Raw genomic sequence first — 22944 nt, 5'->3', positions numbered from 1 at the left:
ATGTATATTTGGGTTGATTACTTGTGCACCATTTTCTTTTTTTTTTCTAAAGGTGTTGTACACTAATTCTGCCAAGAAAACACTGGATGTAAACACTGTATGAGCTCTAGCCTCTTGCATCTCAAATGACACAGAGTCCCTAGAGCAGAATTCTGTCTACCACAAAGCTTGGCCAAGGGCTTAGACAGGCAGGTTGCAAACCCTCTCAGACAAAGTGAAAACATGTGTTACAGAAGGAGATCCAATGCAGTTCACTTTTCAGATGATAACAGGTAACATGAACTGACTGTGTGCAAATGTCAGTTGGCAAATGGGTGATGTTTGGTTTGCGTGTAAGGTGAACCACTTAACCACTAAGATATCTCCTCCCAATGGAGAAAAATGTATGAGGAAACGTGCTCCTTTAGAATATATCTCATTTAAATCCCTCCAAAACTGGGCTTAGGGCAATATGCTCTCCTAGACAATTGACACAGTCAGCAAATAAGACTTCTATAAGTTTAAAATAATAATAATAGAATCCACAATTCAGTACGCTGTATGGTTTCACTTATATAAGTCTCATTTGCTGACCTTGTCAATGGTCATGGGAAGAAATGCAATGATAAAGGTTGGCTATGAAGTAAGAATAATGTTCACTGTAATGTACTACTGTAACGGTCTGCACACTGCATTATGTTACACGCCTGATCAGCCACTGAATCACACTGGACTCAGAAATAAACATAGGACGTGAGAGTATAGAGGGTGAGGGAGAGAGAAGCAGCCTGGGTGTAAGTGCTTGTTACTTCTACCTGACCGAAGCTACTTTGCCTAAGCTTTTATACTCTTTTGTGTTGCGTGTACCTTGCTTTTGAAGAGACCTTTTGGCAACCAGCCCCACAACAAAATGGATGGATGGCAGTAAACAAGGAGTCCAATAGTTAGGCCAACAAATTTCCTATATATGTCTGGTGAACTACACAGTTTAAAAGACATGAGTCTTAACAGCACATGAAATCTCTATTTCTCAGCAAGTCGAATGAGGCAGTCTAACTGGACCTGTAACATAATGCGTTATGAAAACATTTAGCTGTTGTTCATCTCACCAACAAACTCCTCCTTTTTTAGGAGAAAATGTAAGAAAGAATAGAAATAAAAAATGACTTTGACAAAGAATACTTAATATACTTAATGCACTACCATAGTATTGCAAATCCCATTAAGAAATGAGCATTATTTTAAAGTTGATGACTAGATTAGGAGACCTGCAAAGTTTCTTCATTAAAACCCAAATCCAAATGCTATACTTTTGTTTTCATCCACTGTAGTTAGGATGTTGTAGCTGGGGGGTTTCAAGTAGGTCTAAGTTGTACATTGAACTAAAAAGAGATGATTTGGATACTAGTGTGTTTCCTGTGTCACCCTAGCATTTGGACCAAATGTTTTTAAGATGATGCTTAGCACACCTATAACTGGTATTATGTATATATGACAAATATAAAATCATGAAATAACATGAAAACATGAAATAAAAATAACCCTCATAAACCGCTAATGTAAACATACAAGAAGTATTTTTAAAACATACGTAAAGTATGTAGTAATAACTAAATTCAAAACGAGAAGACTATACATTTGCTAATATCTACAAGGCACAGCATATTGTCAGCCCTGCGGCGCCGCGCCCCCCCCCAGGGGCGTCTTCGGGCCGCGGTCCACAGGCTCCTCGGAACTTTTCAGTCAATGTTGGGTTAATTTCTATGTTCACGTACTTTCCGTTCCTCCCGTGGGTTTTTTCACTAAGGACTTTTATGTTGACAGCGGTCGCAGTAAGGCGCCATGTTTTCTGTTTACGTCTGATTTGTTTCACCTGAGTGCTGGAGTACAAAGGGAGCAAACGCAGATGCCTCGGCGCCGAGAATTACTCTTGCGATGCCAAGCTGTAAGGTTGGCTTCAAGGTCTGGAGACTTCTAGGAAGTTCTACAAGTTCAAGTAGTATATGCTCTATCGGAGCGGTTTCACGTTCAGGAGTTCGCTGTCTGGTTCACCGGTTGGTCGCCAGGGTGATTTGGCGTCCGGTTCCCTAGCACCTGAGTCGAGTAAGTTCATCAGCGCCTGACGAGCGCGGTTTTTCGGGGCGAGACGTTGGAGCTGGACGACTTCATCGCGCTCGCGATCCGGCTGGACCAGCTCCTAGGTCGCCCTACTCACCTCAGACCCCACGGAGCTGGGGGATCGGTCGCCTGCCCCAAGAAGCAGGCCAGCCAAGGTGCGCCAGGGAGTATTGGACTCTCCTGTTCAGCGGGTACGGCGCCCCCTGCCTCACCAAGAACACCGGAGAGTGAGCCCATGGAGGTGGGTCTCGGCCGCTTGGCACTGGAGGAACGCAGTCGTAGGACCAGAGAGGGGCTGTGCTTCTACCGCGGGGAAGCGGGGCATTGTCGCAGAGACTGCCGGAGGAGGATCCTGATGGCTTCTCGCCCTAACACCGATGGGCGCGGGGAGGGGACTCCTCGCGCTAATGCGGTGAGTCTGCCCGTTCCGGGGCTAGTGTCTAGGTCGATCACGTTGCTGGTATTAGTGACCTACCGGTCTTAGTGTGTGTGTGTTGCAGCGTTGATCGACTGCGGCGCGGAGGGGAGCTTCCTGAGGGCCGACATCGTGCAGCGTCTGGGAATCCCGGTGGAGGAACTCCAGAGACCTCTCCGCATCACCGCCCTGGACGGGCAGCCCATGGGTCCTTGCCCCATTACCCACGTGACCACTGGGGTCCACCTAGCCGCGAGTTTCCTGCACCAGGAGGAGGCCTCACTGCTGGTACTCCCGGCCTCCGAGCATGCTCTGATACTAGGTCTGCCATGGCTTGGTAAACACAACCCTCACATCTCCTTGCCGGACAGGGAGATAGTATCTTGGTCCTCATATTGCCGCACACACTGCCTCAATCTCGCCCCCCTTAGCGTCGGATCCACCTCGGTGGAGAGCCCTGAACCCGAAACCCTAGTCGTCTTGCCGTCCGAGTATGAGGACTTTGCTGATGTCTTCTCCAAGTCCGGTGCTGCTAAGCTTCCCCCCCACCGCCCGTATGATTGCGCCATCGACCTAGTAGAGGGAGCGGTCTTACCTAAAGCACGAGTTTACCCCCTCACTAGGGAGGAGGAACGGGCGATGAAGGATTATATAGACGAAGCCTTAGCACAGGGGTACATCACGCCGTCTAAGTCTCCCGTAGCGTCAGGCTTTTTCTTCATTCAGAAGAAAGGGGGGGGTTGAGGCCGTGTATAGACTACCGGGCACTTAACGCTATTACCAGGCGCTTCCCCTATCCCATGCCGTTGGTCCCGTCTGCCCTCGAACAGTTGCGGGGGTCCCGAGTGTTTAGCAAGCTGGATTTGCGCAGCGCGTATAATCTCGTGCGGATCAGGGAGGGGGACGAGTGGAAGACGGCGTTTATGACCACCAGGGGGCATTACCAGTATCGGGTCATGCCGTATGGCCTAGCCAACGCCCCCTCCGTCTTCCAGTCATTCATCAATGACGTCCTGAAGGACTACCTCGGACGATTCGTGGTGGTCTTTCTGGACGACATACTGGTGTACTCCCCCGACCTGGTCACCCATGTGCACCATGTCCGCCTGGTCCTGGCGAGACTCAGGTCCCACCTGCTGTTTGTGAAACTAGAAAAGTGTGTGTTCCACGTGCCGGAGATACCTTTTCTGGGTTACATAATCAGCGAACGGGGGGTTCTTATGGATCAGGCAAAGGTTCAGGCAGTCCGGGACTGGCCGACACCAGGCTCGGTCAAGGAAGTACAAAGTTTTCTAGGGTTTGCAAACTTCTACAGGAGGTTCATTAGAGACTTCAGTAGTTTGGCAGCGCCCATCACGTCATTGCTTAAGGGAGCCCCGCGGTGCATCACTTGGACGCCGGTCGCGGAGGACTCGTTCCAAGCACTCAAGCGTGCTTTCACGTCGGCCCCGTTGTTGCGACACCCCGATCCCCGTAGGCCGTTCGTGGTGGAGGTGGATGCCTCCGGTACAGGGGTGGGGGCCGTCCTGTCACAGAGACAGGAGGTAAGCGACCGCTTACACCCCATTGCGTTCTATTCCAAGAAGCTCACAGGAGCAGAGAGGAACTACGGGGTAGGGGATCGGGAGCTCCTGGCGGTTAAGATGGCGCTGTCCGAGTGGCGTCATTGGTTGGAGGGAGCTGCCCACCCATTCCTAGTCCTTACCGACCATAAGAACCTCGAGTATCTCCGGCAAGCTAAGTGTCTGAACCCCAGACAAGCCAGGTGGTCCCTGTTTTTCGCCAGGTTCCAGTTCCACATCACATACAGGCCGGGCTCCCGTAACACTAAGGCGGATGCCCTCTCCCGCATCCACCAAACGGCTGAGGGGGGGGAGGTCGACCCGGTACCCTTGTTACCACCTTCGGTCTCAGTCAATGGGACCTAGATACGGAGATAGCTGAGGCACTTTCCCGCACCGTCGTTCCCACAGTGTGCCCCCCAGACAAGGTCTACGTACTGAGCACGTTCCGGGAGAGGCTCATTGGCTGGGCCCACGCCTCTCCAACGGCCGGCCACCCAGGTGAGACCCGTACTTTCCACCTACTGGCGGCCAAGTACTGGTGGGAAGGGATGCGGGCAGACATTCACCGTATAATTGCTTCATGTAGCACCTGCGCCCTGTGCAAAACCCCCAAGACGCTCCCTTCGGGGAAGCTCATGCCTCTGCCCGTCCCCGACCGCCCGTGGTCTCACCTGGTGGTAGACTTTGTCACGGATCTGCCCGAATCCGGGGGTTACACGGTGGTGATGACAGTGGTGGATCGTTTCTCGAGGGGGGTTAAGTTCATCCCGTTCCCTGCGTTGCCCACAGCCATGCAGGCGGCCCAAGCCCTGGTAGACCATGTCCTCCGGAATTTCGGAATCCCGGAGGACATAGTATCAGACCGAGGGGCCCAGTTCACATCCCCGGTGTGGGGTGCGTTTTGCGAGCACCTGGGGGTGAGTGTAAGTCTTTCCTCAGGATACCACCCTCAGACCAATGGCCAGTGCGAGCGCACTAACCAGGAGCTGGGGAAGTTTCTGCGAATCTACTGTCACGACTACCCCAGCGACTGGTCGCGGTATCTGGTTTGGGCCGAGATGGCCCAGAACTCGCTGAGGTGCGCGACCACTGGCCTCACCCCCTATCAGTGCATGTTAGGCTACCAACCCCCGTTGGCCCCTTGGACTGCTGCGGAGACCCAGGTACCAGCAGTAGATGCATGGATGCGCCGCAGCGAAGCCGTCTGGACCAAGACCCATCAGCACATCCAGACCTTCCTGCGGCGCTACAAGACACAGGCGGATCGGAAGCGGTATGGAGACCCTGTCATACGCGCCTGGAGATCGCGTATGGGTCTCCACACGGGACATTCGGACTGGTCTTCCGTCTCAGAAACTGGCAGCTAAGTACATGGGTCCATTCGAGGTTGTCAAACACGTCAATGAGGTTTCTGTTAAGGTTCGTTTACCCCCACACTCACGAATGCATCCTGTGTTTCATGTTTCGCAGCTCAAGCCTGTGGTGTCTGGGTCCCTGGACGAGGCCACCCCGGCGGACACGCCGCCGGAGCCTGTAGAGGTGGAAGGGACGCCCGCTTACACGGTCCGGCGAGTACTGGACTCCCGACGGCGCGGGGGCCGACTGCAGTATCTGCTGGACTGGGAAGGGTATGGTCCGGAGGAACGCTCCTGGGAACCGGCTAGTAACGTCCTGGACCCGGCATTGGTCCAGGAGTTTCATGAACGCTATCCGGACAAGCCGGCTCCCAGGCCTCGCGGTTGCCCCAAGAAGTCGCGGGCCCCCGCCCGTGGAGGGCTCTCCAGTCGGCAGGTGCCACGGTCCATCTCGTCGGACCGAGTGGGCCCGCTCCCGGACGTTCTGGGTTCTCAGGCATCTGGCCGGCGACCGGGGCGTCCCCGTCGGGGGACCCGACCGGCCGCCTCGGGGGGGGGTACTGTCAGCCCTGCGGCGCCGCGCCCCCCCCAGGGGAGGCTTTGGGCCGCGGTCCACAGGCTCCTCGGAACTTTTCAGTCAATGTTGGGTTAATTTCTATGTTCACGTACTTTCCGTTCCTCCCGTGGGTTTTTTCACTAAGGACTTTTATGTTGACAGCGGTCGCAGTAAGGCGCCATGTTTTCTGTTTACGTCTGATTTGTTTCACCTGAGTGCTGGAGTACAAAGGGAGCAAACGCAGATGCCTCTGCGCCGAGAATTACTCTTGCGATGCCAAGCTGTAAGGTTGGCTTCAAGGTCTGGAGACTTCTAGGAAGTTCGAAAGTTCAAGTAGTATATGCTCTATCGGAGCGGTTTCACGTTCAGGAGTTCGCTGTCTGGTTCACCGGTTGGTCGCCAGGGTGATTTGGCGTCCGGTTCCCTAGCACCTGAGTCGAGTAAGTTCATCAGCGCCTGACGAGCGCGGTTTTTGATTTGTCCCCTCTCGCTTTGCTCCCGGACTGCTTTCCAGCCTCAGGTGGTTGTCCAGGTTTATCCCCGTTCAATTGTCACCTGTTTGTTTTCTGTTTTCGTTTATTGGACCCTGTACTTTGCTGCCTCGTTTTGTTTGTGTTTGTTCATTTTGGTTTGGTCATTAAAGACTGTTTCTCTGCATTGTTCGGTCCCTGCGAGTGTTCCCTTGTCTCGCCTAGCCAGCATGACACATATCTTGATCAAATGCAGCATTACTAGTGTTATCCACCCAAAATTTCTTTCACCACCTCAGGACAAAGCCAATGCCAGGACAAAGAGAGTCATAATGCTTGTCTACCATGTATGTTGAAGGACGGCAAGCTACACTTAAAGTTCCAAGGGCTTAAGGTACCAGCTTTGAACTACTGGTATCAGACAGGAAGGAAATGGCCCATTTCTTGTCAATATGGATACGTACTGCATATAAACACCAGGCAAAAGTAAGTTAAGACTTGAAATGACGCAACAGAAAGAGAAAGCAGAGAGCTCAGAGTGAGTGAGGTCCTCTTAATGGGGAAAAAACAGGAGATATTTGGTTCATCTAGACAGATGCCAAGGAGACAAGCAGTGTGATAGATGATAATAGCATGCATTTTAGGGGGGGGAGACACAGTAACCACATGGTGTTTCAAAGGAGGAAATGGCAAGATGGGAAAATGACAGTGAAGAGAAATGCCACTCTGAAGACATGTTCCACTAACCCTGACAAATTGGCATGGAAATGGCAGAATTTAAAGGCAGAAGACACACAGGGTCAAATAGTTCTCAGGTGTCATCCAAGTCTTTGTCAGAATCAGGAAGTGTAGTGAATGAAGAGATGCTGAGGCTGAAATAAAGTGGCCACTTACCGTCAAGTGATTGTGACAACGATGGGGGGGTAGATGATAATGGTTCGAGTTTTGTGGGGGGAAGTATACAGGACTGTGGGCACAGGACTGAGGGCACAGTACTGTGTCTCTGACTTGGTGGTCAGCAGCACAGGAGCCCCTCAAGGAACGATCTTAGCACCGTTCCTCTTCACCCTGTACACTGCTGACTTCATGTATAGCTCACCGACCTGTCACCTCCAGAAGTTCTCTGATGACTCAGCGATCGTCGGCCTCATAACCAATGAGGACAGCGAGAACTTACCCAGGACTTTGTGGACTGGTGTCTGCAGAACCATCTGCAGATAAACACAGGACAGACCAAAGAACTGGTGGTGGATTTCCGCAGGTGCAGACAACCCCCTCCATCAGTGAACATCCAGGGTATGAACATCGAGAATTTCCCCACTGCGGGACTAATAAAGGACTATCTTATCAAGAGTGTGGACTCTTATAAATACAGTGGGGAAAAAAAGTATTTAGTCAGTCACCAATTGTGCAAGTTCTCACTTAAAAAAATGAGAGGCCTGTAATTGACATCATAGGTAGATCTCAACTATGAGAGACAAAATAAGAAAAAAAAATATGAAAATCACATTGTCTGATTTTTAAAGAATTTATTTGCAAATAATGGTGGAAAATAAGTATTTGGTCACCTACAAACAAGCAAGATTTCTGTCTCTCACAGACCTGTAACTTCTTCTTTAAGAGGCTTCTCTGTCCTCCACTCTTTACCTGTATTAATGGCACCTGTTTGAACTGGTTAACAGTATAAAAGACACCTGCCCACAACCTGAAACGTTCACACTCCAAACTCCACTATGGTGAAGACCAAAGAGCTGTCGAAGGACACCAGAAACAAAATTGTAGACCTGCACCAGACTGGGAAGACGGAATCTGCAATAGGCAAGCAGCTTGGTGTGAAGAAATCTACTGTGGGAGCAATAATCAGAAAATGGGAGACCACTTCTAATCTCCCTCAATCAGGGGCTTCACGCAAGATCTCAGCCCGTGGGGTCAAAATGATCACAAGAACGGTGAGCAAAAATCCTAGTGGACCTAGTGAATGATCTGCAGAAAGCTGGGACCAACGTTACAAAGGCTACCATCAGTAACACACTACACCGCCGGGGACTCAAACCTTGCAGTGCCAGACGTGTTCCCCTGCCTAAGCCAGTACAAATACGGGCTTGTCTGAAGTTTGCTAGAGAGCATTTGGATGTTCCGGAAGAGTATTGGGAGAATGTCTTATGGTCAGATGAAACCAAAGTAGAACTGTTTGGTACACACACAACTCGTTGTGTTTGGAGGAGAGTGAATGCTGAGTTGCATCCAAAGAACACCATACCATACTGTGAAGCATGGGGGTGGCAACATCATGCTTTGGGGCTGTTTCTCTGCAAAGGGACTAGGATGACTGGTCCGTGTACATGAAAGAATGAATGGGGCCATGTAATGTGAGATTTTAAGTGCAAACCTCCTTCCATCAGCAAGGGCATTGAAGATGAAACGTGGCTGGGTCTTTCAGCATGACGATGATCCCAAGCACACTGCCAGGGCAACAAAGGAGTGGCTTCGTAAGAAGCATTTTAAGGTCCTGGAGTGGCCTAGCCAGTCTCCAGATCTCAACCCCATAGAAAACCTTTGGAGGGAGTTGAAAGTCTGTGTTGCCCGCCGACAGCCCCAAAACATCACTGCTCTAGAGGAGATCTGCATGGAGGAATAGGCCAACATACCAGCAATGGTGTGTGCCAACCTTGTGAAGACTTACAGAAAACGTTTGACCTCTGTCATTGCCAACAAAGGATATATAACAAAGTATTGAGATGAACTTTTGTTATTGACCAAATACTTATTTTCCACCATTATTTGCAAATAAATTCTTTAAAAATCAGACAATGTGATTTTCAGACATTTTTTTCTCATTTTTTCTCTCTTAGTTGTGGTCTACCTGTGATGTCAATTACAGGCCTCTCTCATCTTTTTAAGTGGGAGAACTTGCAGAATTGGTGACTGACTAAATACTTTTTTTCCCCACTGTACCTGGGTGTTCATCTGAACAACAAACTAGACTGGTCAGTCAACACTGCTGTACTCTTCAAGAAAGGCCAAAGCAGACTCTACCTACTGAGGAGACTGAGGTCCTTTGGAGTGCAGGGAGCACTCCTGAGGACTTTCTTCAACACAGTGGTGGCATCTGCCATCTTTTATAGAGTGGTCTGCTGGAGCAGTAGCATCTCAACGGCAGATAAGAAGAGACTGAACAAACTCATAAAGAGGGCCGGCTCTGTCCTGGGGTGCTTCTTATACCCAGTGCAGGTGGTGGGAGACAGGAGGATGACAGCCAAGCTGGCATCCATGCTTGAGAACAGCTCCCACCCCATGCATGAGACTCTGGCAGCACTGGGCAGCTCCTTTAGTGACAGGCTTCTTCACCCCAAGTGTGTGAAGGAGCGGTATCGCAGGTCCTTCCTTCCTGCTGCCGTCAGACTCCACAACCAGCACTGCTCCCAGCGGCCGTTGTATTAAAATCATGCTTTCCATTTGTTTCACAGAAGCAGCTCGCAGTCCTTGCGGGAACAGCCAGCAACACTTGCACACCCGCTGAGAGAGTGATTTTCCTCCACAAAGAAATGTAAACATTTCTCAGTTTGAGACCCAGAAAGAGTCGCTAACGTAGACCACAACATTGAAGACTACCTCCGGGAAGTTGAATGTAGCTTCTCAGATTTGTCTTACGCAACCCAGCAAGAAAAAAGATCAGATTGATCTGAAAATAACCTCTGCATAAATTTCTGCATTGCCTTTTAAACCCCTTAAATTGATTTAACCAAAACATGTGTTTCTTACCATCCTAAAAAAGGAGGAGTCAGATTCAGAGTTAAAAGCAGAACCGGTCGGTTGGCCATCATTACAGTAGATTCACTCAGAGAGGAAGAACATAGTAACAGGTCCATTTCATTTACCCTAGTGTTTGCTTGGTACGGTATGAGCATAACAGACGTTTAAGCCAAATAAAGCAGCAACATGGTCATGTTCGAGAATATGCCTGCTGAGCTGTTATACTAGCCTTTTCTCAATGGGCTCCTCTTCAAATTTGTGAATCAGGCCAGGGAGCATGGCATATCCTATGATTTAAAAGAAAGGAAACCATTAGCAGTAAAATTCTGAAAGGGTTGTGAAGAACATCTTCTATTTTACTTTCAAAACTCATTACAGAAAGATTATTAATTATGGTTGTGCATTGCAAAGTAGCACTGTTATCCAAATTATGTTCTTCTTTGATTTAGTTTTCTTACACATCTATTAGCGTTCATTTAACACGACTATAAAAATCACTCAGGATACTACAGCAACCAAGTTAGATAGCAACCACTTAGCAACACCACAGCAACCACCTGGGATACCATAGCAACCACCTTTAATACCACACCCACCACCTCACAACCAATTATTAGCACTACAGCAGCCACCTAGGATACCTTAGCAATCACCTAGCAACACCACAGCAACCATCTAGCAACCACTTATCAACACTATAGCAACCTCCTAGGATACCACAACAACCAGTTTGCAATGCAACAGCAACCAAGTTAGATAGCAGCCACTTAACAACTCTATAGCATCACCTGGGACACCACAGACACCACCAAGGATACCATAACAACAACACCAAAAGACCCAACTCAACCACTCATCAACACCATAGCTACCACCTAGCGACATCATGGCATCTAGCAACCATCTAGCAACCACTTATCAATGCCATAGCAAACAGCTAGCAACACCATGGAAACCACCTGGAATACCGTAGCAAGCAAATAGCAACAGCCTACCTGGAAGCAGAATCCACACAGCCATTCTGTGTTTCCTTCAGGAAATTAACTTTTCTAGGTACAGATGTAACTGTGGATCTGTGAATTAGGATGGCTTCAAGATTTAGGGAGTCAAAACAGACTGAGTAAGCAATACATCGGAGCTTTATTATATATAGTTTTAAAATTTACTTCACTGAAATCACAGAAGTTTTCCATATAAAAATGAGCCTAAGCAATCACATGTTTTATTGTGAGCTGCGAGCATCCTGACCAATCATAGATGTTCACTGAGTGTTTGGATTAATCAGTGCATTCGCATTATTGCATTTTGACAAATGTTTTTATATTACAATATTTATTACAGAAAATGTCACTGTGTGGCTTTTCCCCTCACAATGTCAAAAGTGTTGGTTGGATACCAAATGACCTTTATTGTGACCTTTATTAGTATAAAAGAGAGCCCCAGTGGTAGTTTATAGGTCTGCCGTTACATGTGTAACTAGTATTCTGTGCTGAGGGACATATAAATAAGGATGACTATAAGGGGCATCTCTAGAATGTCCTTCTTCCAGATAATACATACACTGCTATATAAAGGGAACACTTAAACAACACAATATAACTCCAAGTAAATCAAAATTCTGTGAAATCAAACTGTCCACTTAGGAAGCAACACTGATTGACAATCAATTTCACATGCTGTTGTGCAAATAGAATAGACAACAGGTGGAAATTATTGGCAATTAGCAAGACACACTCAATAAAGAAGTGGTTCTGCAGGTGGGGACCTTGCAGAACCACTCCTTCTCAGTACTTCTCAGTACCTATGCTTTCTGGCTGATGTTTTGATCATTTTTGAATGTTGATGGTGCTTTCACACTCGTGGTAGCATGAGCCAGACTCTACAACCCACACAAGTGGCTCAGGTAGTACAGCTCATCCAGGATGGCACATCAATGCGAGCTGTGGCAAGAAGGATTGCTGTGTCTGTCAGTGTAGTGTCCAGAGGCTGGAGGCGCTACCAGGAGACAGGCCAGTACACCAAGAGATGTGGAGGAGGCCGTAGGAGGGCAACAACCCAGCAGCAGGACCATTACCTCCGCCTTTGTGCAAGGAGGAACAGGAGGAGCACTGCCAGAGCCCTGCAAAATGACCACCAGCAGGCCACAAATGTGCATGTGTCTGCACAAACGGTTAAAAACCGACTCCATGAGGATGGTATGAGGGCCCAACGTCCACAGATGGGGGTTGTGCTCACAGCCCAACACCGTGCAGGACGCTTGGCATTTGCCAGAGAACACCAGGATTGGCAAATTCGCCACTGGCGCCCTGTGCTCTTCACAGATAAAAGCAGGTTCACACTAAGCACATGGGACAGACGTGACAGAGTCTGGAGACGCCGTGAAGAGCGATCTGCTGCCTGCAACATCCTTCAGCATGACCGGTTTGGCAGTGGGTCAGTAATGGTGTGGGGTGGCATTTCTTTGCAGGGCTGAGATCCTCAGACCCCTAGTGAGACCATATGCTGGTGCGGTTGGCCCTGGGTTCCTCCTAATACAGGACAATGCTAGACCTCATGTGGCTGGAGTGTGTCAGCAGTTCCTGCAAGATGAAGGCATTGAAGCTATGGACTGGCCTGCCCGTTCCCCAGACCTGAATCCGATTGAGCACATCTGGAACATTATGTCTCGCTCCATCCACCAACGTCACATTGCACCACAGACTGTCCAGGAGTTGGCGGATGCTTTATCCAGGTCTGAGAGGAGATCCCTCAGGAGACCATCCGCCACCTTATCAGGAGCATGCCCAGGCGTTGTAGGGAGGTCATACAGGCATGTGGAGGCCACACACACAATACTAAGCCTCATTTTGACTTGTTTTAAGGACATCAAAGTTGGATCAGCCTGTAGTGTGTTTTTCCACTTTAATTTTGTGTGTGACTCCAAATCCTGATTTTTGTGTGATTTTGTTGTCAGCACATTAAACTTTGTACAGAAGATAAGATAAGATAAGATAGTCCTTTATTAGTCCCGCAGTGGGGAAATTCTCAGAACAAAGTATTCAATGAGAGTAATTCATTCATTCAGATCTAGGATGTGTTATTTGAGTGTTCCCTTTATTTTTTTGAGCAGTGTGTTACCATGCATTTTAGGAGTCTCTAACAGACCACATTTTGCAGCAGTCTATCAATGTTATGGTACAGTGTAACACAAGGAAGAAAAGGGAGTGAGGGAGCCAAGACAATCTTCAATCAATACTAAAAGCAGATGCTTCCTAATAACCTCAAACCTTGATAAAAGACCTCAAATACTATAGACAGCAATAACGAACAATGGGTAGACTGGTTTGAGATGACAGAAAGGCTACAGTTACTCAGATAACCACACTGTATAATTCTGGCAAAGCATCTTAGAATGCATAACATGTCAAACCTTGAGGTGGATGGGCCACAACAGCAGAAGACCATGTTAGGTCCACTACTGTCAGCCAAGAACAGAAAATTGTAGTTGCAGTGGCCAGAGGTGGTGAAAAAGACACAAAGCAAAAGTTGTTTCAAACTATATTTAGTGTTCAACAGAAAACCTTTGGAATATAGTAAAATGGGAGATTTGCAGCATGAAAGTACTCCTACAAAAATTTGCAGGAATTAAATGATGCAATCATGTCAACATGTCTCTTTGTAATCTGCTTTGATGAAAAGCTTGCTTGGATTGCCACATTAGGCAGTTTGTTAATGGTAGTTGCAATAATAGTGCCAATAACCATCTGCATGGTTCTGGTAATTTAAATTAAAGAAATTATTCAAACAAACTATTTTTTCTATTCTATACCATTCCTGATAAGCTTTCTCTGTCCATGATAAATAACTATTGTTTGGTGCTATGGTTCAGGTTTTTGGTATGGATTATATAGATAGTTTAAATAATAAAATAATAAAAATGCCCAGGTTGGATAAACACCCAGGTATATTTTTGCGACACACAGAATATAAAGAGAAAGAGGAGAAATAGGAGAGGTGTCAGGAGACCTAAGAGAGACAAGAGCAAGGACATAAAAAACAGAAGAGTAAATGATAAGGGAATAGAAGGAGAATGTGTTTTCAGAGGAATACATGTAACAGTGTTACATAATCAAAACACAGTTTCCTCTCTTTCAACACTGCACAAAAACACACCTGACTGCTAATAGCCCCCCCTTATGGGAGCTGTAGGGATTTTAGTGCATCTGTGATTTAGCACACTATCAGCTGGTCTACAGATTGATTACTCACAACGTACACTGCACACATTTTAGTGTAAGGTTTAAAGTATTCCTTTCATTTACTTATATTTTACAATCTTACAAAATGTGAGTTGACCACCATGATTTTTTTAGTCTTATATCAATATACTTCAGAACTTCTTTAAAATGGATTTATACAGGAAACACAAAGGTCATTTTTTTATTTTTTAAACACTTTTTGCTTATTTTATGTTAAAGACAAATAGTCCAATATAACTACAATTATTCAATCATGCGGCTTTAAATTCCTTTGGATTATTTAGAAAATGAATAATCTGTACATAAACAAGCCTTGCAAAACTGAACAGCAGCATTACTCTTAGTATTTGTTCTTTTCATAAGCTATTAAAGTTATTAATAAAGGAAACGGAAGTAAGGATAATGCATTCATCTTATTCCCCAAGTCTTTCTCGCAAGGGAGACAGCATTTACTCTGCAACATTCATAGATTTGTGTTCATTTGTAATGTATTGTAACAGGAAAAAATGAACTATACAAGGTAAAAGAGTTATTGCAATACAATGGGAGAATCTATTCCCCTTATTAGAGTGACAGCATTAAATGCATCACGGTGACAGTCTGGATAAATTGTACAAGGTACAAACAGTCTTGTGTGCCACGGGAGGAAAAAAAAATCTATGAAGCTAGTCAATTGAACAAAAGTCCAACAACTAATTAGCTGCCTGTTTGACTAAGAAGTGTCAGCCCTAGCCTGCACTTTACTGAATCAATAAAATACATTAGGTTTTTATTAGAGAGATATACTATACAATATAGAACTGACTTCAGTAGAGTGCAGCAGTTCTGTTACCCCTCATTTCCGTTATGTGAATCGTTTATGTAAAAAAATAAGTAAATGTATTTTGATTTTTTTTTTTATATAAATATATATAGTCAAATTATGGATCAACAAACTCTCTGACAAGTAGACGAAGAGGAGACGAATCCTGTGTGCTAGTGTTTATATTTACTATTATTACTTCTAAGAGAATGTATGTTCTATGGTAGCACAATGCCTACCTTTGTATATCTAATGTCCACAGGTATGTTGATCATAATATTGCATTATTTTATTTTTTTATTTTATTTTGTATCTATTTACAGTTTTTAGCCCTTGTCCTTATCTTGAATGCTTTTTTGATGGTATGATGTAAATGTGGTATAACAAAAAAGTATTTAAGCATAAGAAAGCAGAATAGGCAAACGAGTAGTCGTCAGAACATTAAGGTTAATTGTTTTTTGTTTCCTTGATCTTTTCACTTCTAGTCAGTGCTGTCAAATAAATTAGCATGTTATTAACAGCATCTCTATCCAAAAAATAAAGCCTAGCTGCTCACGCTTCTTTGTTCCTATAAAATCTGAGGTTGTAGCCTTATTGCTCTAATATAGTTTAAATATCTCTTAAAGCAGCAGTGCTGGCTGACCACCTTTGAACCACCCATTCTTGCATTATGCTGCTAATGAGCAAAAATTGACTGCCTTTATTGTGACAAGAATCCATAGGAGGTTACAATTGTGGAGGCACGTTTCCAACGTCAGTGGTGGACAGGGGTTGGGCACTGATTGGTCTGCAGTTACACAGTCCCATTAGAAGTGAGAAGTGAGTCTTCAGGTACTGACCACTGCTACTGATTGATTTATTTACTTACTTTATTTAATATTTTTCCCAAATCTCCTCACAGCTCAGAGACCTACCAGACCCACCACTACTTATCAATCCAGGACCTCATCGTTTACAAGTAAAGCCCAAATACCGTATAACTGTTTATAGTCTTTTTAAATAGAAACCCATATCACCAGAAGTGTAACCAGGGCAGGCATGTTGCATTCTGCCACTGTAGGAGAAACAGAAGTGTGCCTCATCTAAATGGGTAGTATCACATCCAAAAGGCAAATACTGTAGCAGGTAAATACTGTAGCGTTAATGTGCTCACATTTTCAGTACTCTTAAAGTAGCATATAAAATAGGCAGTTGGAGTCCTGGTCTGTACATTCTCTAAATACTCAACAAACTGTTTAGCTGAAATAAGTGGAGGAATGAAAATCAGCAGCTAGATCTAATACTCTAATGATAAATAATCATTTACTTGTTTTAATAGCACCGAAACTTTTAAGATTTAGTCACAGCAGAGGCAAAAAAAACTTAATAATCTTACATTTGACAGTGCATAGTGTCCAAAACAATGAAAAGTAGCCATGGCTGCTACTCTTCTTTTGCGTTGATTTATTGGCAGGATGTCGAAAACTAAATTTGATTTAAGGTAGAATTAAGGTTGCACTGTCTCTCTGGTGTGAACACACCAAGTGTGGCAAGAAGACGATGGAGTCACTGTTTCACTTGCCTTTTCATGCTAGGAGCCCATTCCCAGCAGCTTTAAAAGCACATCTCTTGCCAGTACGAGAGAGAGGGCACTAGCCGTCTGTATAAGTAGTGAAGGCTAGTAGAGAGGACCCTAGCTTTCTGACCACAGAGTCAGCATTGGGTTTACAAAGGTTGTATTAATAATTTCTGTCTATATCGACTCACAAGGTATGCTCATGTTGTTTTGACAGCTGGATATTTAAAAATGCTGCTATCAGAAATGCTAAAGAAACAGACATGTGCAGTAGCTTTGCCATTTGTTCCCTAATTAATAATAATCTATAAGCCAAAAAGCCTACAGCCTTAAAATAATTTTGACAAAATCTTTGTCTATAATCTATGTTTTATGTTAACATTAACTTCAATCTTATGTTTAATGTGTCAAACTGCACATCCAGAATGCACCTAGCTAGGGATGTCCTTATACAGACCATTGGATGCAAACATGATCCAAGCATACTTGGCTTTATTAAGCCTGATTTTTTGCTTTTTTTGCACTGTCCCACTGTGATAGAGGTGTCCTAAACAGGCTTTATTCACAACCCAAAGTAGAGAGAACCACTTTACAGATGGTACGAAAGAGGTCTAAATGTCTGCTGTGTAGAACTATTTTACAGTGGAAATGGAAACGTGGACATGGATTCTTCTGATTGTACATCAATGGGAGTCTGCATCTCCTGTTGCCCTCTAGCTGAGTAGAGGAGGCTGCACAGGATTAACAAAAATTGACATGTTCTTAGCTGGCTACAAAAAACTGTGATACCTGCCAAATGAGGTCCTACTGAGCATTTAGGGTGCTCTTTTGCTTCAGGTCATTTACCTTTCTTGTTATGTTGAAACTGTAAACATGGAAATAAAAAGTAATATTTTTCAAAATACTAAAGAAAGTTGGCATTTTGTACTCACTTATTTATTCCCAGTAATAGATCTTGACCATGGGTTCCCAGAGTTTTGCAATCCACTGTAGATGGTATACAGTTTTATGCAGAAGTTAGTTAAACATACATAAAATGCAGTCTGTTCAGCAAATCCTAATGCACACTGAATAAAAAAGCCCATTTCTTGCATCTTCTCAAAAACCGTCTTGAATTTATGAGGGGTATTCACATCACACTGGGTGATTAAAAAAAGCATGGAGCAAGCCCAAGCAAACACTTCCTTGTCAGTATCAATACCTGATCCTTTATATGTGGTATCACATTATGGGGAATTTGCACCACAGCATTCAGAATACTATAAGAGTTTCCAGTTATTAGTCAGAAAGTCCAGTAGTATTCAGCTCAGCTCAGCACAAAGACCCAAGCTACTTAGCTTAGCACTAAGGGGGGCATACAGACAAAGGGTCAGATTTTTTAAATGAACCCTTTCACATAGTGTAGCAGTAATCAAGTATTCATTATCCTCTAGGTAGACATCTGATAGTACTATTTCAGCTGCACCTTTTTAAATACAAAGGTTGAAGGTTGAAGTTATTACTCTAAATACAGACTGCTTCAGAGTACTGGATCTCTCATCTGCAAATGGCTACATAGAGCCTGCCCACATTTGTTGGATAAAAGTGAGCGGGGAGCAGGCTGCAGTCCGAATGATGTAACAAGAAACAAACAAAATGGGGTGTTTTTCATAGTTGTATGAAACACTGAAGGCATTATATAAACTTTATCTGAACTTTAAGTCTAGTTGTTGCCAGATACTGAAGAGCCACTCCAAACATTTCCCACCAGTAAGGAGGACCAATAAGCAAGTGAGAGCAATGCCCCAAACATCTAGACCCTATAAATGACTTGATGATTTCTCTATAAATGTATATACCCATTATATACATTGTATGCTGGATATTACCTTGTCTTCGCTTGGCTATACACCGATCAGTCATAACATAAGCATCATAAGCACAACAGGTCTGACCATTTGAGGCATGGACTTCACAAGACATCTGAACGAGCCACAGAGACGTTAGCAACAGATCCTTTGAGCTTTGAAGTGGGGCTTCCATGGGTCGCATCAGTGAGCCATAGATGCCTGGTGATCTGTCACCAATACAGTTTCCTTTTAGAACCACTTTTGGTTGGTACTGACCACTGTATAGCAGAAAAAACTCCAAGACCAATGTCTGATTTCACAATTTTGGCGTTCTCAAAATAGTTAAATAAACACAGCTTACTTCATTAAAAGGTTTTTTTTTTATTTGCCTATATTCTGAACCAACCAGCCAAGTCAATGCTATCTTAGTTAGCATTACAGCTGTCAGTCAAAGAGATATGCAGGTAGAAAATGTCTCAAAAAGAATTGAGGTATTTCAGGATTTGAACCATGTGTACTAAATAAAGTTGTGCACATGGCCAAATTAATAGCACAACCCAGACAAGCAGAAAACCAACGATATGAATGAAGAACATTACAAAGCACCCAGTGAACTTTGATTAACTGAACCTCAACCTAAACTACTGGTCTCACCTTAACACATAAACACTACACATTAACACTAAACCTAACCCTAAACCTAACCATAACCCTAAACATAACCATAGCAGAGTGTGAAAGTGTTACAGTTTCTGCAGGAGTTTCCATCTGTTAATTCCTTAATGATGTGGCATTGCTGTTTTCTCACTTCTTCTTCAAGGACATAACAGGCTGGGTTGTGTGTGTTTGGCAAACGAGCGCCACCAGAGGACGGGAGCTCCGGTGAATCATACAATATAAATATATATTGTATAAGTATAAATAGTATAAATATGTTCATATGTTCAGACATTCCTTATAGACTGGTGTCTTGTTATATACAGTGCCTCCAAGTAGTATTCAACCCCCTGCAGATTTTGCAGGTTTACACATTTGGAGTTAACTTGGCATAGTGACATTTGGACTGTAGATCAGCCTGGACGTGTGAAATGCACTGCAGCAAAAAAGAATGTTATTTCTTTGTTTATTGTTTTTTAAAATTGTGAAAAGTTTATTTAGAGTGTCAATTATCATTCAACCCCTCAAACCACCAGAATTTTGATTGGTTCCCTCAAGTATTAAGAAGTAAGACATAAAGAACAATGAGCTTCACATATCTGGATTAATTATCTGTTTTTTCACGCCTTTTCTGACTATTAAAGCCCCTTCCGAAGTGGAACGCTTATGGAACTACCAATAACCTTCCACGGCCTGGACAGCCTTTCAAAGTTTCCTCCCGTGTCGAGGCCAGGCTTGTCCGAACAGTCAAGGCTGACCCAAGGACAACAAGGAGGGAGCTCCGGGAAGATCTCATGGCAGTGGGGACATAGGTTTCAGTCGAAATCATAAGTGACATACTCCACCGCAATGGTCTCCGTTCCAGACGAGCCCGTAAGGTACCTTTACTTTCAAAGCGATTATCTGGTAGATAACTTGGAGAAGATCTCCATGGAGGAGTGGAGATTACTCCAGAGACCTGTGCTGGCCTGATCAGGTCTTATAAAAAAAATGATTAATAGCTGTAATTGCAAACAAGGGGTTTTCCCACAAAATATTAAACCTAGGGGTTGAATAATAATTGACCCACATTTTTATGTTTAAAATGTATTTAACTGAGCAACTTATACTTTTTGTTTGTAATATTTATGCATCTGTTAATAAATGCTGCTCTTGTTCAAAGTTTGAAGGCTCTAACTTATTCAACCCCCTGCAACCTCCCCTGGTGTTTATATATATTCTGGAATTCTGGATATATGAAGTAATAGTAATTGATTGATAATATTCCAGAACATCTATTTAAGAGACCACACAGATTGTCCTAACTAACAGACAGACTGTTTGAATTAAAATAAATGCTTTAGGAAGATTTTATACACCTGATAAAATCCTTTATGCCATGAATCTTAACATTGTAACACATGAGAAATTGGCTTCTTTTTTGCTACCCCCCCTCCCCCACCCCATACTCCTTTTTAAGTGTTTGTGGTCACACTAATAAATATTCATCAGCCCATAAAACCCAGTTCAAGTAACATTTAGCAACTTTTACACACTTACAATTGATGACAGTAAATCCTAACTAATCCTCCAAATAGCTTATTTGTATCTGCAATATATAATTTCTATATAATTTGTGTCCGGTCTTCTTGAGATGATTTTTGCATCTGCGTTTCCTTTTCCTCCAAAGCAATTTACACATAAAAGACATTTTATGGGTGGCATGATGCAACTTCCACTTTTTTTTATTATTTTATTATTATGCCTTGAAAAACAATTGCTTTTTTATCTCTCTCTCACACACACCTTTACTCTTACCTGTTAGAGATTTGTGTTGGAATCTAGCAGAGTAATTGACTTCATTCAGAATTGGAGAGTGGGCAGCAATGAAGAAGCCTGTGAGTGAGTGTGAAAAAAAAGGGAATGTATGATCACAGATGAAACTGAAGCTCAGACTCCAGCTTCCCCATAACGGGAATTTTGTTTCTGCCATCTCTCTCAGCAAATTATATTTACCATTCCCCTCTCTCAGGCATCTCAAAGCAATGCCCAGCTGGGAATTTGGTTACCGTGCGTCCCTTGTCTATTTCATTTTCACTTTTGTTCACGCTCTCTTTCTCTGGCATGCTCTGCTTCTCTCTCAAACAAACAAACACACTACAGTGGGAGTTTAATCATGTGCATCTTATTTGCTCATAAACAACTCTCTGACAACTGCCACCACTCACACACAAACATCTTTCCCTGTGACAGACAAAAAGGCTATATGTGCTAACAGCATGCCAAATAAACAGGGTGAAGCAGAATACAGAGTTTTAATGGAAAAATTGGCCAAAATCAATAGCATTAGCTCAGTCTATTCATTCTCATTGGTTAGTGTCAGTTTCCTCTGTGGGAGAGCAGGACATCACCCTATGTAGCGACAGCAGGAGATGAGAGCGTCCCAGTAGGACGTTATTGATGTGAAGTAATACATGGCTACGTTTTCATCTACAATTAACACAAATGACAGAGGAAAGGGGGATTGGAAAGTCCAAGGAGATGAAACGAAGCAGAACTTGCAGAAATGGTACCTTATGTATAGCTAAATGACATGACAGCTACACACATGAAACCACTTCCCTTGTGTTGAGTTATTTTTTGATTTATTCAGGGTCAACTTGTTATTTTTCTTCACTGATGCTAGAACAAAAATCAACAGATGAAGTTTGCTTAGCGCATCAAACCACCTTTCAAAACAATTAATTCAGCGGCTACAGTGGGGTTCAAAAGACTAAATCTTCTGTTTTGCATTCCTAATTCGTAATTTAATACAATTCGGTCATTACACATTATTTTACAATAACAATTTAAATGAAAGGTAGTTTTTTTGTAAATTTGGTGTTGAAAGCTTACTTTCTCTAGCAGTCACTATTTCAGTTTTAGTTTATTCAATGTTCTCAATACACACAAACAGTCTAAATGTTAGTTAAGGTAGATTGTGTTTGTCTAATTTTGTGACTTAGATTAATAGATTAACATTTTATTAGTGCAGTTATCCATGTCATTCTAAAGGTTTCACTTACTTTTTCTCAGGTTCAGGCTTTGTCGTACACCTGGTACACCTGGACTTGAGTCCACTGAACTCTACACCTTGCCTGTGAGTGTATTCTACGTATTGTACTTCTGCAACTGATTGTAAAAGTAGTGAAAATTAAACTTGATGTAATAAATGTAATAAATGTAATATAACAGAAAAATCAGAATATATGCATTATTTTCAATAATTCAATAATTTAAGGTTTACATAAACTGGGCATATATTTTCATTCATATATATATATATATATATATATATATATATATATATATATATATATATATATATTTGTTGTCTTTTTTTTGCTTGTAAATAATATAAGTCTAAAAAAGCAAAGACAAGCATTCATGTCAACCATCCCTATACACACTGCAAAAGAACAACCAAGACAGCTTTTACCATGATGTAATCTAACATGTCCTCCCCAATCGCCTGATCATCACTGAACAAAAAGTTGTGGAAAGCGAGAAGACAAGTTTCACCTCAAAGAACTGAAGACTGTCCTTTTTAATTTCCTACCACTCACAGCATTCCAAGAAGAATTAAAGTTGTTCAGACAGCATCAGGGTGCCTATTAAACAGTATACAATGCTT

The 22944-nt window shown here is 43.7% G+C and overlaps 1 protein-coding gene across 1 annotated transcript in view; it reads right to left on the bottom strand.

Annotated features, from left to right (window-relative positions):
• The window catches only part of LOC140551821 (glutamate receptor ionotropic, kainate 5), a 126004-nt gene extending 104806 nt beyond the window's left edge, over positions 1-21198 (bottom strand). Inside the window, exon 1 of the mRNA XM_072675534.1 lies at positions 21090-21198. The gene's annotated coding sequence lies outside the window, so the exon portion shown is untranslated. The remainder of the gene's footprint in view (positions 1-21089) is intronic.
• Positions 21199-22944: the final 1746 nt, after the last annotated feature.

Source organism: Salminus brasiliensis, chromosome 3 (assembly GCF_030463535.1).
Source record: "Salminus brasiliensis chromosome 3, fSalBra1.hap2, whole genome shotgun sequence".
Taxonomy (NCBI): Eukaryota; Metazoa; Chordata; class Actinopteri; order Characiformes; family Bryconidae; genus Salminus; species Salminus brasiliensis.
The sequence above is the reverse complement of the archived record's forward strand: the minus strand, read 5'-3'. Positions and strand labels throughout refer to the sequence as shown.